This window comes from Pocillopora verrucosa, chromosome 2, assembly GCF_036669915.1.
Source record: "Pocillopora verrucosa isolate sample1 chromosome 2, ASM3666991v2, whole genome shotgun sequence".
Taxonomy (NCBI): Eukaryota; Metazoa; Cnidaria; class Anthozoa; order Scleractinia; family Pocilloporidae; genus Pocillopora; species Pocillopora verrucosa.
In genome coordinates, this window is record NC_089313.1 from 13,399,737 (window position 1) to 13,405,741 (window position 6,005).

Consider the following 6,005-nt stretch of genomic DNA (forward strand, 5'->3'; position numbering starts at 1 on the left):
GGCAGATTCAAAGAGGAGGTAAGTACATGGGTAAAAAGGAATGCTTTATTAGAAAACTGCAGAACTTTTCCGTGTATAATTTTTAATACAGTAAAAAAGCTGAGCTTCCAAGGTGGCCATATATACTTTGCCGTTAAGATCAGGAATAGGTTCGTGTGTTTGATAGTCTACTGGCCCATTGAAAACTTAGTAGTTGACATCAGTTAAAATTAAGAACAAGTAAGCATTATTATCGTAAAAAATATGCAGCTTTAAGAAGCTGGCCAGTAAGGTATTCTTGGCTTATTGCAGAAGGAAATGTAATGGTTTCATATTAATAATTAGTCATGGTGAAGAGCAGGTCCTTCACAATAACAGTTTGATTGGGTGAAGGGGGGACTCAAGTGTGTTCGCATGAGCTGGGAAAACTTGGATTTCAAATTACTGCAGGGAGGGGGGAGTTGGACAGAGGGGTCTGAACATCCTGATTCCCATAACCTTATTAAATGGCTCTTGCCTCTGTTTTATTTTCATTTCAAAAGTTTATGCAATTTTGCTAAAAATTTTACCCAGTTCCTGCCCCTCTTGCCTCCAGTACATCTCCATTCCCTATTCTCATGGGTTCCCATCCCCCTGTCCCCCACCAAATAACTCTTAGATACTGGGAATTGCTTTTGGAATTAGGAAAGAAAGTGTTTATACACAAACCAGTGACAAACGTGTTGTACCCGAAATGCAGTGGTTTTTTTTGTTGTTTTTGTTGTTAACAGTACAAGGATATGAATTATTTAGAACCAGACCTTCTTAATTTTATCATCAACTCCAATTTGATAATATTTTTCACAGGTTAATGCTTCAGCCATTAGTCTTGTAAATGGTTGGTAAATGGTTTATCAATCAGATTGGAACATACAGGGTAAAAAAGGGCATTTTATCACCAGCTTCTGGAAGTGTGTCTTCAATTTTCTCTTCAGTAAGTTCTTGTTTAGTATTTTATCTTTTGCTTGTTTGTGTGCCTTTTGGTTCTTTCTTGTTTTCTTTACAATTACAGTTTCTGAAAATATTGGTTCCATGGTTCTTGTCCTAATCTTGTCTTAATCACGGTGTAATGAACATGACATATCTATTTCATCAGTTTCTCAGAAAATGAGTGCCTAAATCAAGGAACATTTGCTGTGACTGTAACAAAGAAGTATTACTGATCACATTCAGTCGGTCAAATTTTAACTGACTTAAATGATTGGTCTCTTAACAGTACACATCTTGGGCCCTTTTACTGCATATTCTTTGGAAAAAAATGATTTAAATTATATAGCTTGCTTTAGAAAATACACTTTCTCACAATTTTTTTCCCTTGAATGTAAATTTCAACAAGCTGAGCCACAACTCCATCACATACTTTAAAAATGAAAAGAAGACTCCCAGATAGGTTGTTATTTGTGTGTATTTTAAGTGTATGATCATGGACAATAAAAGAAAGGATTTTGCAATGCTGTGGCAAAGTTCACTCCTAAACAACTAGCATGGAAGAACTGTCCACATCTATCGCAGCCAAGCCAGTCTTCATTGTCATCCATCTGACACATCTTGCAAACAAGAACATCCTTTCCTCTGCCAAAAAGTGAAGTAAAAGTTCAAAATGATTACTTAATTCTCAATTTGTTTTTTGGGATTAAACACAATACACAGTGGTGATTGTAATGATAAGAAAGGCATAATTATTGTACCTCAAAATGTCATTGTAACAGCTGCCAAACAGGTTGGATAGAAGCTTCATTCTCTCGATAGAAACATTGACCTTTGTGATCGGTCTGTTATCACATAAGTTCCTGGCAAACTAACAATAGATCTTGCAGTTATATTATATATGATGTAAGATTGGTTGATGTAAAAATGTAAATATTCTGATAATGTTTCTTTAAAAACTGCTATGGAATGACATCATAATGTTTTGACTGTTTAATGTCAAAGATATTGATGGAATTGGTACCTATGAGCTCACTTATCTAATGCTTTATACTACTCTAAAGATTACCTTACAAATAAGTACTCCACAGTTGAATCCATCAGTTTGCTGAAAATGGGGTGGCTCGAGGGATGCCCACTCTTTACTTTTCCAGCCTGTTTTAATGTCAGCAGCCTCACTACAGAAAGATTGCAACCATTTTCATAAATGCTACTGGATATAGCTACAAAAATGAGTTATGAACATTGTCTCAATATTAATTCCTGGCAATGATGGAATCAATTAAGTTAGGTTTAGTTAAGTTTATGTTACATGAAGTCACTTAATTACTCATATAAAAATATATATATAGCTGAAAAATCATAAAAACAATGTGGCCAGTACAATGGCCATTCATAACTCTCACAACAATGAAACACAGGGTCTTGCTGGGAATACAGAAACTCACCTTATGATATTTATTAGTCTGTACAGGCTGGGATTGGAAGCTACTGTTATTTCATTTGGATGTTTGTTTCCATGAATAGGATCAATGTAGACACGGATAGATTCCTTGTTATCTAAAATCTTTGAACGCATTTATTTTATGTCGTCAAAACGAAGTCCTGAGTCATGTGTACAATGTTCAATTTATCTAAAGAATATAATACAAATTTTAGAGATGACTATTTTATAAAAAAAAATGTACAGTATGAATAGCATCCTCAACTTACCAGTAATGTCCAGTGATGTCCAGTGATATTCATTGGAATAACAATTTTTTCAATTCCATGGAACCTCTCGCCCATCCACAATCTACGGGTACTTGCCCCATGTTTCACCAACTGACAAAGGGTACTGTCAGCAGCAAAGATTTTCTGGTCGAGTTTTGTTAGTTTCCACAGTGTAGCATCAACGATCTACAAAGAGAAGCACAACGACTTTAACAACTGAAGATATACAAAATTAATCTTTCAAATAGTTACTGGAAAACAGTACTGCTTACCGTATCAGTTAACCATCCATCTACAAAACTAGGGATTTCCTCTTTAATTTTCTGTGTTTCTTTTGCAGACAAAGTGCCAGGAGGAAGAGTGGCTAGCAAGTCAGAAAGGGTTACTTTGAATGGCCCTACTTCCAGTACGGAATCGCGTATACCAGTGTTGACTTGCAAGGTCTTAACTCTCGTCTCTGCCTCACACAACTGTACTTCTGACTCTCCTAGCTGAGAAGGCCTGTATATACACCACAACAGTAGATCAAAAGAATAGTCTAAAAGGTTGATAAATCGTTCCCTACTTAACTGATAGAATATTCGAAGAGTTATGATCACTGTTCTGTATTACTACATTCGATCATAGTTAGTAGAGGGGACGTCCCCTCAACTAACTATGATTCGATAGAATTATACCTTGGTGAGATACGAGCAGAACTCTCGTGAATTGTGCCAGTTAGCTCATCATTATCCATGTCGTTATCCGCATCATTACACAGTTCAAGTTCATTATCGTCATCAAGAGACACATCACATATCGAGTCAACCTGCAAATAAAACATTGGCACATACAAGATAAACATTTTACACGTTGACATAAACAGTTCTTTCAATCGTTGTGAGAAAACAACGAATTATACCAACCTCTTCTAATTCCACAGCACTGTCTTTGGAATTGCCCTCATCCCTTGTCAAGTCTACAACCACGCCCCTGTCCTTCCTTCTCTTGCTGTGTCGTCTGCGTTTGGGAAGTGTCTTATGTTTAACCTTGTGGTAGTCTACCTTTGTAACTTTGAGCTTCTTTTTTGCAGGACTCTGTCGAAGAGGAAGGCCATTTTCAAGAGAGGAACTTTGACGGAGATCCTTTAGCAGAGATTCCACAGTCGTGATAGTATTCTCAAGGATACCTGAATCATCGACCACGAATGTTGCTGATCTTAATTCATCGACTCTTTCCTGAAGGCGCTTTCTGAGCTTTTCAGTTATTAAAGGTTGTTCGTTGTCGTTGATTTTTTGCCGGGAAGAAGTGCCACTGGATTGAGCAGGTGCATCATATTCATCGGAAGATGAGGTGGGGACTGTTGTTTCTGCACCGCATACTCTTGACTGTAATAGTCATTTCCCTCGTCCGTTGAACTCGGTTCCGAGGTTGGTTGTTCGTCAGGATCGGCTTGATCAAAATGCACGGTGTCCAGAGTTATGAAGACGCTATTTTTGTAAGAATGCGGTAAGCTGTTAAAGCTCCACTCGTCAAAGAAGTTGAAAACAGCAAAAAGGTGTTTACAAGGGAAATGCGTTTTACGCCAGCTTTCACATTTGCAGCTTGGCTCCAACAGCTTGACAGCAAACAGCTTCGTACTGTTCGAACTGCTTTTGACGAGAAATTCACCCTTTTCTAAATTGACACATTTCACGTCATGTTCGGCAAACTCAGCAGCCCCAAAGTTACTCCTGAGGCAGTGTTTGACGAAATGAGGAGGACGGTTGTGAAGATAGTCAGGTATATCGCGCTTGAATTCACGATAAGAACCACTCAGCTGAAGGTTGGTGTCCAGGTAGTGTTGGTAGGAATCAGGGATAAACGACTCTACGATCATCACCACTATTCCAAAAACTGATTTGTCGAGTGATCCAGGCAAATACCTGTATTTGAACAACTTATTCTGCGCTTCAATTCCATTGTTGGTATTCACGATGTTGACGGCCTGTTGAACACGAAATGGATGAGCCCAACGATCGGAACAGTCCAACCACACCTTCCCGCAGTATTCTTGTACTTTGGGATTTCCTAAGTACAACGTCGACTTTCTCAGGCTTTCCACGGCCTTCTTGTAGGACGTCTCCGAACGAGCACGAGCAATTGCTTGCATCAGTTCTAGAAACATCTTTTGTTCCCCTACGGTCAGTCCATTTTTGCCGGCTTTGACCCATCTCTGCCACGCTTGCTCGCGGTGAAAATCACATATGTATACCGCAACATCTGGGAATTCGCTTTCGATAGCATTTATTTCCGCCATCGAATAATCTACCATAAAATACTTTGGTTTCCACGTAGGATTCCAGCTTTTGATGATATTAAGGGCTTCCGCGATGCATTCATTGTCCTCGTTCTGGCAGAGAAATTCGGCTACAACCTTATAACTCACATTGGTGTGGACACACACGAAAAACAAAGGGATCGCATACTTAGTCGTTTTGTAGGTGGCATCCATAAGTACAAGGTCACTGCCATACCTGAGGAGAAGCCTCCGCTGCCATTCTTCTTGGTGTACGAACAAAAACTTTGTCTCGTCGCCATCCTTGACCTCGTCCCCATCCTTGACCTCGTCCCCATCCTTGACCTCGTCCCTTGTCCTGAAGTAGAACTTGGATGATGGGGAGTCACGCCTCCATTGCTCAATTTTGCGCTTTAGTGACTCTTGATCATCACCGCAGTATTTGCTGGCGCTGATTGCTCGAGCGATATGACTTCGCAAATCCTGGCGACTGGGGTAATATCGTCGGTTCGACTTTCGGGGTTTCTGATGACCTTCATGACTTCCAAACATTTCTTTGTCGACGTACTGCTCCAAGCATTTCCGTACCACATCTGGACTAGTTATATTTTCACTAACCAGCTCGCGGATCTTGCTTGCGATTTTCGGATGGATGGAGTGACCTATTTTGGCGGCCTCACCGACAGGATGTACCTTGTGTGCTGTACTAAGGGGAAGCCTGAAATAGAATCTTGTCGTCGTTCTTGGGCGCTTTCCCGTCTGCTTGTCATCCTTTAATCGCTTGAGAATCCCGGCTTTTGCCTTCCGTAGACCTTTCTTTGACGAGCACTCTTCAGGTTTTAAAGTATAATCAGTGTACAGCCGTATAGCTCGCACTTGCAGACTTGCTGGGCAGTCGAGTTTTCTTGATCCTTGAACTTTAATGTAACCTCCGGAGCTGGCTAAGTAATCGTGTCCGGAGGTATTTTGAGGTTTCTGTTTCTTTCCACCTCGAGAATCCTATATTTTCATAGAGAAACAGAAAGTAATGATAAGGTTCTAAGCACTCTATGCCACGTTTTTGAAAATGTCGTAGCAAACCGTGTCAATA